At 42.1% G+C, this 12,483-nt stretch overlaps 1 protein-coding gene across 5 annotated transcripts in view; it reads right to left on the reverse strand.

Moving 5' to 3' along the window:
* The window catches only part of MACROD2 (mono-ADP ribosylhydrolase 2), a gene marked incomplete at its 3' end in the record, with an annotated part of 1,993,251 nt that overhangs the window by 114,643 nt on the left and 1,866,125 nt on the right, over nucleotides 1–12,483 (reverse strand). The window lies entirely within an intron of this gene.

Consider the following 12,483-nt stretch of genomic DNA (forward strand, 5'->3'; position numbering starts at 1 on the left):
AAGGCCTGGTGCACCAGCGGACAGGCACCCAGCTCCCCCGTGATCAAAAGCGAAAGCGTGTAGGGGACCCTACACATGCATGATTTAATCATGCACTGGGCCTCTAGTCTATATAATAAAAGGCTAATATGCTAAGTGTCTAACCATCTGACAGGTTGCTATGACGCACATTGACCACCAGCAGGCAGACGCTCAACACAGGAGCTGTTGTGATGTGCACAGAGAAATGGCACTGGGGACCTGGCACCCACAAAGCAACACTCAGTCCCTCCAAGTGGGACACAGGTCCCACCACCACCCTGGAGCAACATCCCACCAAATTGCAGCCAACGCTGCAGAAACCCCATGGCACAAAATGTGGCCCACAGCCCAGTCCAGCCCCGAAATGGTGGCTGTGGGTGCCAGGTGAAGACATCATGTAGCAAAGCCCAGCTTCCTCTCCCTAGCAATGACTAGCCTACTTGGAGTTTCTTCAGCCCAGGAACACAACTTGCTTTATAGCCAGGTGCAAACATTTCATACTTTAACCAAATGTCTGTGAAGCATTTTCACGTGCCTCATCTCACTTGATCCTCACAGAAGCCCTGGAATAGGTAGATAGGAAACTCGGTGGAATCCTAATTTCTTTTCATTAGCCAGAAAATGGAGATTTAGAAAGCTTAGAAACTTCATCAGACTAAACAGAAGAAATGGTGGGCCTTGAAAATGACTTCAGGTTTTCTCACTGCACAGAATATAGTCCAACACTGCTGTAGTTAAATATTTTATCCTTTGTTCTCCCTGTGTGATCTACAAAAATAATCTGCTTCGTGTTGATATTTACTGCTGTGTTGCTGACAATTACCCAAAAGAGAAGATGGGGTGCTTCACTGGGCTGGAGAAAGTTTAGCTAAATCAGAAAGCAGGTCTAGTTAAGCAAGTTTATTCTATACTAGAGGCCCAGTGCATGATTTAATCATGCACCTGGTGCACCAGCGGGCTGGCTGTCCGCCGGTGCCCCAGGCCTTCCGAAAGCCTCCGGCGCTGCGGAGGCTTTTGAAAGGCCTTGCGCCGGAGCAGACAGCCGGCCAGGTCCCCCGCTTTGGCCTTTGATCGCGGGGGACCCGGCCGGCTGTCCGCCGGTGCCCCAGGCCTTCCGCAAGCCTCCGGCGCAGCCATGGCACAGACGCTGAGCTCGCGGTGCCAGCTCAGCGTCCTGCTGGCCCAATCAGCTACCCCGGCCACCCTGAGTCCCGCCCCCTGCGCCTCCTGCTGGCCCAATCGTGGGCGTAGCGGAGTGATGGTAATTTACATATTACCATTTTATTATGTAGGATACCTGTATATAAAAGGCTAAGTTGACTTGCGCATAAGTGATACATATAAAGCTCTCACTGGCGCCAATCACATGCGTGTGTTTCAACCTGTCATTGTCGATTGTGAATTGGTTGACACTTCTATTATAGAGAAAGGGCAAATAGTGATATTAAAATATTTCTTCTAATTAATTTCCTTTCAATGTACACATATTCGTGCACCAGGCTTCTAGTATAAGAATAAAACACAAAGCAGGTAGAAGGGTTTATAGGAGGGACACAGGAAAGTTTCTGTCTGGTATTCAAATCACGCTACCTGTTGGTGTATGGGGCAAGGTGGGGAATTCTGAAGTGTTTCTACTTGCCTGTTTCTAAATATTCAACTGGTATATGCCACAATGGTATACAAGCTGGAGTTCACTTTGATGGGCAGATACTGGGTCCCATCTGTTGCTAAATATTTTGAACATCACTTATGATTGAGCCTCTCCAACTTTAATGCATGTCAACAAATTCAGTGATTTGGTGATGATTCAATGAGATATGGGAGTCCTATCTGGAGTAGTTAGGATTGTAAAACCAGCACATAAATTTTATAATAACAGTAATGTAAAAGAAAAATGGTTATTTTTGGAAGTTAATTCTTTTACATTGCCTTTCTTGAAAGATTGCTATGCTTGAAAGATTACTATGCTCAAGAAGCTATTCTAAGCACTTTAAATATGTTTACTCTTTTAATTTTTACAACTCCATTATATAAATATTATTATCCCCATTTTACCTAAGTAAACTGAGGCACAACCTATGAAAGTTACCCAAGATTCATAGCAGTGGTGATGTAAATCCAAAATAAATTGAGGCTCTTATAAGCTGCAAGGCTTGTCCCAAAGAACTAAAAAAGTATTGCCAGTGAATCTGAAAATAGATCACAGAGATGTTCACATTTACACCTATCTGGATCTAAATCCATTTCCAAAATTGTGTGTTAGACAAAGGAGCTGCAACCCTTCCAAATAATCCCTATATCCTAGTTGGGTTGACTTTGTTTCCAAGCCTCACCCACCTGATCTTTAGAAATATGTCCCAACAGATCATATAACTGAAATGATTGTTACAAATATATAACTATAACCACACTTAATTTGCAAGAAAAAACTATCCTATATAATAAAAGGTTAATATGCAATAGACCAAACAGTGGAACAACCCAACAACCAACCAGTTGCTATGAAGTACACTGACCACCAGGGGGTGGGCACAGAACATGGCAGGCATCGGTGGCAGCAGGATGGTGGAGCAGGTGACGGGGGGCGCCAGACCATGGTAGGGTGCTGTTTGATGTCATCGGGGCAAGCCTCTGGTGGTTACTGAAAATTATTTGCTCCTGCACACCACTGTCCCACCCAGCACTCACACCCACAGTCAGTGCTGGCCCCGTTCGCACCTGCAGCTGGTTCTAGAGCCACCACTTGCACCCGCTGCCAGCACCTGGAACCAGTCCCAATTACTCAGTACTGTCAGTGAGGGCAAGTGGTGGCTGCTGCCCTGCTCACCTCTCGGGAGCAGGGGGAGGTGGAGAACCCCTCAGGGTTGATCGGGGCCAGCAGCCACTGCTTGCACCTGTTGACGGCACTGAGCAATCAGGACCAGCGCCGATGCCAGCAGCGGGTGCGAGCGGCAGCTCCAGCACTGGCTGTGGGTGCGAGCAGGGCTGGCACTAGCAGCAGGTGCTAGTGGGGCAGGTGCCGTCAGCGCATGGGAGCAGTGGCAGCAGAAGCGGGGCTGCTGGCAGAGAGGGGACCAAGGGCATGGTGGGAGGGGCCAGGCAGGGGCGCGGAGGATGGGCCGAGGCCCACCCCTGTGCCCCCCGCAGCCTTGCGGCCCATAGTTCCTTTCCTTTCTTTCGTTTTTTAAAAAATATATTTTATTGATTTTTTTACAAAGAGGAAGGGAGCGGGATGAGAGTTAGAAACATCGATCAGCTGCCTCCTGCACACCCCCTACTAGGGATGTGCCTGCAACCAACGTACATGCCCTTGACCGGAATCGAACCTGGGACCCTTCAGTCTGCAGGCCCATGCTCTTATCCACTGAGCCAAATCGGTTAGGGTCATAGTTCTTCTAAAGGTGCACGATTCGTGCAGTGGGCCCCTAGTCTATAATAATAAAAGCGTAATATGCTAATTAGACCAGACAGCCGAATGACCTTCCAGACTTCATTCTGGACATCCTTCCGGATGAAGCCATGGCTGCGAGGGCCGAGACAGGGGATTAGGGGTGGTCAGGCAGGCAAGCAAGCAGTTAGGAGTGATGAGGCAGGCAGGTGAGTGGTTAGGGGCGATCAGGCAGGCAGGCAGAGGGGTTGGGGCAATCAGGTAGGTAGGCAAGCAGAATGGTTCAGGGCAATCAGGCAGGTAGGCAGGTGAACAGTTAGAAGCCAGCAGTCCTGGATTGTGAGAGGGATGTCCAACTGCCAGTTTAGGCCCTGCAGGGATCCCTGTGGGATTGGGCCTAAACTGGCATTCAGACATCCCTGAAAGGATCCCAGATTGCAAGAGGATGCAGGCCGGGCTGAGGGAACCATCCCCCCCCCCCCCCCCCCGCATGAATTTCGTGCAGCAGACCTCTAGTATATATATACTATAATTGAAAGGTACCTGCTACTTGCCTTCCAATTGCCAGGTAAGAGTATTTTAAACTATACTAAAGGTAGACAACTATTCTTTTATTAGTAACTAGAGGCCCAGCCCCCAGACATACCTCTCACAATCCGGGACTGCTGGCTCCTAACTGCTCACCTGTCTGCCAGCCTGATTGCCCCTAACTGCCCCCCCTGCCAGCCTGATCACCCCCCTAAACACCTCTGCCTGCTGGCCTGATCGCCCATAAATTCCCCCCCCCCATCGGCCTGGTCACCACCAACTTCCCCCGCCCCCGCCCCCGCTGTCCTGGTCGTCCCTAACTGCTGCCCCCCGTCGGCCTGGTCACCCCTTACTGCCCCCCCACACCAGCCTGGTTACCCCCAACTGCCACCCCCCTGCCGGCCTGGTCACCCCCTATTGGCCCCTCCCCGTCATCCTGGTCACCCCACGCAGCCTGAATGACTAAATGCTTGTTCAGTCATTCGGTTGTCCCTCACTAACACCCCTGCTGGCTTGGTCGCCCCACGCAGCCTGCTGTTCAGTTGTCCATCTGGTTGTTTTGGTCATGAGGGCCCCTGGCTTTTTATATATTAGGATACAAAAAAAAGAATATAAATAATTTTATTTATATTCACCTACTTAATCCAAATTTATACATACTTAATCACAGCATTGAAAAATTATCAGAAAAGCTTCATCATAAATAAAGTATGAATAACTGGCTTAAGCCATGGCAAAGACTTTATGCACATTTAGTACTTAAAAGAACTTTATTTTGTCCTCTTATAGGGTGAGAATATGAACATGTCAGAAGTCTCTGGGTTGACTTTACCTTTGTGATATTGCTACATGACATTTGGAAAAAATTCACTTCTGAAACAGGAAAATTCTATAAAGGAATTTCCTTCATTAGAAGCCTTAAAGACAGTAATAAATATCTTGGAAAAGTGTCCATGATATTAAAATTATAAGTGGCCTAAAAAGTAGTTTTGTTTCATTTGAATATTTCCTTCCTTCCTTCCTTCCTTCCTTCCTTCCTTCCTTCCTTCCTTCCTTCCTTCCATTTTTTTAAGCAAATTAATGGCCAACATAAACTGAAGCTAAAATGGGCAGAGAAAACAAAATAGTGGTCCATTTTCTACAATAGCTTCTATATCCAATACTGAGGACCTACTATGAACAAGTAACTGTGTAAGGCTTTATACAGAACATGAAAATGAATGAGACTTATACGTAATTTTAAGATATGTACATTCTAATGAGGTAGATATGACATGTATATAACTACTATTTATACAATAGTAGTTACAATGCACAAGATAATTTTTGAAGTTTTACCAAAATGTTTTTAAGAAGCAGATCGGACAGTTCATTATTGTATGGGATGAAATATGATGAAAGGGGGAGAATTCAAGAAAGTTGAAAATATGCACACCATCCCCCTCCCAACATTTCTCACATAATTCCTGTCATTAAAATGTTTGCTGAGATAATTTGTGATGGAGGAAGAGAGGGAGGGAGAGAGGGAAGAAAGGCTTGATGGAGAAGGGTCAGTGTAGGGGTAGAATACTGGAAATGAATCTTTGGATCCCAGATAAAATTGATGTGACAGAAGGATGGCAGGATGTTGTAGGCCAGCTGTTGTAGGTCTTTGGGAAATGACAAGTAAGTTGGGCTACTGAGCCAGGTATGTGCTGGGCTTTGAGGAGGCATAGAACCAGACTATAGAAAGATCATGGATAACATGCAAAGGGGGTTGGGGTTTTTTTCTAGTGGTGTATATGGTTGGGGGTTTCTGTACATCCATTTCATTGTAGGACCCAGTTAGGGTCAAGATTATGAGGTGGACAAAGTGGTTCCCCTCTCTGTTATCTCAGTCTCAAGGCCCTACTCACCTAGCTTGGATCTCAACATTCCCCTTGCTGCCTTTGTCTGCTCTATACCTTCCTGCATCCTACCCCCTCAGGCAAGAAATGTCCCTTGCTCTGAAAGTATGATGTGGGAAGCAGCAAGGGGGTGGGGGTAAAAAAAAGCATGGGCTATGGGTTCAGGCAGACATGGTTTCCAAATTCTGGCTTTATCTTTTGGTTAACTGAACCAGTTACTCACGCTTTCTGAGCTTCAGTTACCTGCAAAATTCGGATAATGATCCTGACCTTTTACAAACATTGAGATAATACTTTACATCCATCGAACTGTCAAAATTTAGAAAGAACAAAAATAATGTTTGCTGATGGAAATACAAATTGTTATAGCCTTTTAGGAAAGCAATTTGGCAATATCTATTAAAAACACATACCCCTCAAAGCCTTCCCACTCCTGGAGTCTTTCCCATGCATATAAGAGCACTGCTTATAAGGATATATGGGTAAGGAACGTCTGTTGCAGCCTTGTTTGTGTGGCAATAAAGTGGAGAGAAAGTTCTTGCTCATCATAGGAGAATGGTTGAATTAACTGCAGTGCATTCACACTATGGAATATTATGAGAACTTTAAAATGGATGAATTGGATCTACACAAAATGACTCAGAGAGATATCCATAAAGTTTTGTGGTCTGTAACAAAAGAATATACAGAAAAGTATGTATAATATGATACAATATCTAGAAAATAAACATATATTTAATAATGGCTAATTTTTTTGAGCCTCCTATTGTCTTAAAATGTTTAAATGAATTGATTTAATATCTTGTGATGGAGTTGCTATTATCCTTCCTGTTTTATGGATGAGGAAGCTGAGGTGCACAGAGACTAAGCAATTTTCTCAAGGTCACAGAGGTCAGGGTAGGGCTGGAAACTGGACTCCGGAAGTTGAAATCAGAGACTAGACTCTTGGTCAAAGAATATATGATCAATTTACACAAAATTTTGTTTGTGTGCATATATTCACAAAGTGATGCATGAAAGGATGGTCCCAAAATGTGAATGGCAGTTATCTTGGGGTGCTGTGATTGCACGTTAGTTTACTCTATTCCTTATATTCTCTTTCATTATTTGAGTTTTCTACAATGAACATATCTATAATAATAAAAGCATAATATGCTAATTAGACCGAACGTCCTTCCTGATGACCTTCTGGATGAAGCTGGGCCATGAGGGAAGCCTGGGTCCCGGGTGCCAGAGGGAATCCAGTGCCAGCAACCAGGGGAATGAAGGCCTACTCTTACACAAATTTCGTGCATCAGGCCTCCAGTATTATTTAAAGCAGGGGTCCTCAAACTTTTTAAACAGGGGGCCAGTTCACTTTCCCTCAGACCATTGGAGGGCCGGACTATAGTTTAAAAAAAACTATGAACAAATTCCTATGCACACTGCACATATCTTATTTTGAAGTAAAAAAACAAACTGGCAAAAACACCCGCATGTGGCTCGTGGGCCGTAGTTTGAGGACGCCTGATTTAAAGAATCAAAAAAGGAATGAACTCTATTCATTGTAGAAAAACAAAGACTTGTATGCATTTCTATTTATTAGAATTTTCTTACAGAAATGATCATGAACATTTACAAAGTTAAAAAGATATTCCTGACCAGTATAAAATTTAAAACTAAAACTACAGAAAGGACTCAAAAAGGAGACTGGGTAAGTAAATTATGGAGTGTTGCTCATTGGAATATACAAAAAAGTAATGTTAGACTGAAAATATATGAAAAAATTCATAATATATTGTTATATTTATAAGATAGTTTCAAAATGGTTTGCATTGCAGAGTACCCTTAAAAAATCCATATATGTATGTGGTAACCCAGAAAAAGACAGGAAGTTTATATACCAGCATAAATCAACAGAAAATTAAGAATTCATCCTGAGGTACTTGATTATAGTAACACACGAAGATTTATGTAAAATCCTTGTGCTGCATGTCCTTAATATTTAGAATAGAGAGAAAATTGTAAATAACTAAATACTTTAACATTGGGACACTGGCTATGTAAATGGTGGAACAACCATATGATGAAATACTATGCCTCCAATAAAAAATCATGCCTTTGAGGAATATTTCAAGATTTGGGAAGATGTTCCTGGTATATTGTTAACTAGTAAAACAGAATAAAGATTTCTTTTTAACAATTTAATTCTTAAAGAGAAAATGATTATAGGCTTTTACCTGTTATCCTTTTCTGAATTTATAGTTATTTTACAATAAATATGTATTATAAACAAAAAATAAATGTTATATTAAAATGGAATAAAACACTATCATTAATGAGGATTATGTAAGCTTGTAAGTAACAGCTGTGGAGTCACCCTTATGAAGTGGTTCTTGTCTCCCCACCCCCACACTGTCTCTCTCTCCCTTCTGAGTCTCAGGTTACCCTTTATGAAATGAAAAATACATTGTAGCTAAACGTAAAGCATTAAGTGTAGGAGACACTCTTTATATCTTGGTTCTTTCCCCTTCACTGAACTGCCTGTGGGCAGCAGCTTTCATTCCATACTTCAGACTCATTGATCAGCTGCCTCCTGCACACCCCACACTAGGGATCAAGCCCGCAATATGGGCATGTGCCTTGACCAGGAATTGAATTGGTTCATAGGTCGATGCTCAACCACTGAGCCACTCCAGCTAGGCCACATTTCAGACTCTTTAAAATCCAAAAGTCTCAGGGGTTACAGGGCACCCAGCCACTCCATCAGTGCAGCTCTAGGACAGGGACAGCTTTCTCTCACTTTTGTGGGTAGAGGGGAGGATGCTTAGTAAAGGGGACACCAAGAACAGGAAGAAAAATCAGCCCAAAGAAGCCTGAGGGGAATTTCATGGGTGGGCCAATGTTTTGTTTCTCTCCCAACATTTAGACAAGGGATAGAGATAGCATTCACAGCCATCTGGAGCCCACCACACTGGCCAAGGCTTACAGTGATGTATGGTTGGGAATATTTATGCTCATCTCTCACACACTCTCCAATCTACTTCCTCAGACGTAGCCTCATGCTTTCTCTTTTGTTGTCTTTGGCAAGGCTGACTTTGCTCTCTTTCTTGCTGTTCTACAGAAAATTTGACCACTACCAGGTCTTAAACTTAGATTAAGGGTTAAGAAATCCTTTGCCAGGTAACATCTGACTTTATAAATACCAAACATCAATGGCATGACTTATGCAAGGCTCTAAAGGAATCGCAGCTGTGCATGCACCTGAATTATTAATTGATTTTGCCTTTATTATTAACTAGAGGCCTGGTGCACAAAATTCGTCCACAGGCGGGGGGCGCGGGGCGGGGGAGGGTTAAGGCAGCTCTCAGGGAGCGGGCCTCAGCCAGCAGGCATACATCCCCCGAGGGGTCCTTAGTGCAGCCTCTCCTGCCACCACAGCCACTGTGCTTGCCAGCCATGAGCCTGGCTTCTGGCTGAGCAGCACTCCCCCTTTGGGAGCACACTGACCACCAGGGGGCAGCTCCTGCATTGAGCATCTGCTCCCTGGTGGTCAGTGTGCATCATAGCAACCAGTCATGCCACCATTCAGTCTATTTGCATATTAGCCTTTTATTATATGGAATGAGCATATGATTTGGTCTAGTTGAGCTTCAAATTCAAATTGGGGAGTAAAATACTAAGACAGGAGAATCAAAATGTGTTTAAATAGCTGTCCTCCCCACCCAAGGTGCCTGGGCCTTGGCTGAGAGTGAGTATGAACTATTATTATGAGTGTTGAGACAAGTATAATGAAGAGTTCTCCTTGAATTAAAAAGATTGACTATATTTCAAATAATAATAACTATATAGTAGTTTTAACCAGAGTACTTGATATTCCTAATATTTTATTCCTGTATTTATACTTCCCTTTTTTGTGATTACCTCTATATTTGATAACTTAAATAGCCTTAACATTTGTACTCTTGGGTGTATTTTTTTTTTAAGGATTTAAAGTGCAAACAGCCATTAAATCAATAATTAGAGTATTTTTTACCAGTAGAGGAAGAAATCTCTCAATAAATAAGTGAAAGCAGTATTTTACAAATAACCTTAGAATTTTTATTAACCTATAGATAATTTCTTAAGCCAGCTTTACCTTGGAATTCATTTCAATTAAGTCCTGGCTGCCACATCCTGGGCAGGCACCCCTGTGTGATTAGCTTACTCATCAGTCTTCCTCCTCCTCACATCTCATCCTCTCAATTCAACTCCTGCCCATCTGAGGGCTGTAATGATCATTAGAAACAGGTGTCTTCAGTCTGTAGCTCACAATCTAGCTATTGAGGCATAAACCAATCAGTGGTACCTCCTTCTGTCAGCAGCTTGCACTGTTAGCAATTATGTGGGGCACATGGATGATATGCATCCATTCTAAGTACCCAATGGGAAATATGTCTAGAACATTTGAACAAAATCACTGTGATAGAAGATACCTCAAAAGACACTTCCTCTTGAAATTATTCAACTTTCACATACCAATTTTAATTTTTAAAAAATCTTAGCTCCCAACCCAAGGCACATGAGCCAGCCCATGTTTTCTTTGCTTGTTTTAAGCCTTGCACTCCTTTCTCTTTTGAAGAGGCTAGTATCCTGTGGGATCCAAAGTTATGACAAATGTAAAGCCAGATAAACCAACAAGCAAAGCTGGAAATTACTGATGAGTCTTGAAGGAAAGAGAGAGAGAGAAAAGGGCAGTTCATTAGATTGTTTGTTCCCAACCAAAGAAGAAGATGCTGGGTCAGGATCTGAGTCTGGAAGCAAAGGCAAGAGAGCAAGGGCTCCTTCAGGCTGCTTGGTCAGCAAACATGTTCTGCCTTTTAAATGGGAGAGTTTAATATGCATTTTTATAAGCAATCTTATAACTGCAGAGCTCATAAATAGCCCAATTGGCACCAAGGAGATATACTTCTGCATGAAACTAATAATGGTGAATATTTGAAATGAATCCCCAACCCTATTAACTTCAACTTGACCTCAATCTTGGGAGATTTCAATGGCAAATTCATTTCTTTTTTTCATTCTAAGCTACATAACTACCAGTCAAGATAGCAGTCCTAAGCTTTCGACTAATAATCAATTAAAAACAGTGGTATGATGTCCATACAGAAGGCCAAGAGACATATAATAAAAAATACTCAAAGTCACTGATCATCAAAGATATGCAAATTAAAACAACAATGACATATCACCTCACTCCTGTCAGAAGGGCTATCATCAACAAACCAACAAATGACAAATGCTGGTGAGGATGTGGAGAAAAGGGAACCCTAGTACACTACTGGTGGGAATGGTTCAGCCACTATAGAAAACAGTATGAAGTTTCCTAAAAAAATAAAATAAAAAAAAAATAAAAAAGGAACTACCATTTGACCCAGTGATCCCACTTCTAGGAATATATCCTAAGAAACTCGACACACCAATCAGAATATATGCACCCTTATGTTCATAGCAGCACAACTTACAATAGCTAAGATCTGGAAACAGCCCAAATGCCCTTCAATAGACAAGTGGATGAAAAAGTTGTGTTACATTTATAACATGGAATACTATGCAGCAGTAAAAAAGAAGGATCTCTTACCCTTTGAGATAGCATGGAGGAACCTAGAGAGTATTATGCTAAGCAAAATAAGCCAGTCAGAGAAAGATAAGTATCATATGATGTCACTCATATGAGAATATAATGAACATATGGAATCTAATGAACAAAATAAACTATTGAACAAAATAGATTCAGAGATATAGAAGCATGGAATAGACATGAATCTCAGAGGGAAGGCGGGGGTGGCGGGGTTGGGAGAGATTAACTGGGAAATTTACATGCATATATGCATAGCCCATGGTCATAGACAATAGTGTGGTGAAGGCCTGGGAAGGGTGGGTGCAAGGTGGAGGGGGTCAATAGGAAAAAAAGTAGGGACATCTGTAATACTTTCAACAATAAAGATAAATTAAAAACAAACAAAAACAGTGGTACATGCTATTTCAAGAAGGAAAAGGCAAAAATTATATCCTATATGCTAAATTTGTAGTGGTTTACATGCTAATGGGGATTTTAAAACACTTTTCCCTAGATCGAGAGGTTAATGCATATTAAAAATGTATTTCAGTAAAATCTTTAAAACTTCACATTTAGTCGTTATTAGGGAACTGCATTTGTAATATATGGCAGAACTCTTTGGAGTTACCACCATTACAGGTTTCATGTAGAAAAAAATCCTAAAAGCATTCTGAGAAATTGATCCTGGCATGAGCAATTAATGGTGAGGGATCCTAAAAGCATCAAGAAACATCACAAACATTGTGTTTCTATAAAGGTGTGATATCTCCAAACCAAACAACTCAACAGGAAAACACCTCAGCTTGAAGAACTTAAATTAGGTTCTCTTTCTTGTTTCCTAAACTCTGCCATTCAACTTCATGACATTTACAAAAAAAATTCTTTCACAGCTACATGATTGGACTGTCCAAAATCATTTACTTAGGAGGAACATCACTTTCTGTCTTTTCACTCTGACTTGGTCAGGTTTATCTCTCTGTCTAAAATGACCTTGAGTTTCTTATTGGAACCTATGTGAATATCTGACATTATTTGTATTTTTAGATATATCAAATAATCAGGGATGAATATATCAGATAAAA

Source organism: Cnephaeus nilssonii (genome assembly GCF_951640355.1).
Source record: "Cnephaeus nilssonii genome assembly, chromosome: 11".
Taxonomy (NCBI): domain Eukaryota; kingdom Metazoa; phylum Chordata; class Mammalia; order Chiroptera; family Vespertilionidae; genus Cnephaeus; species Cnephaeus nilssonii.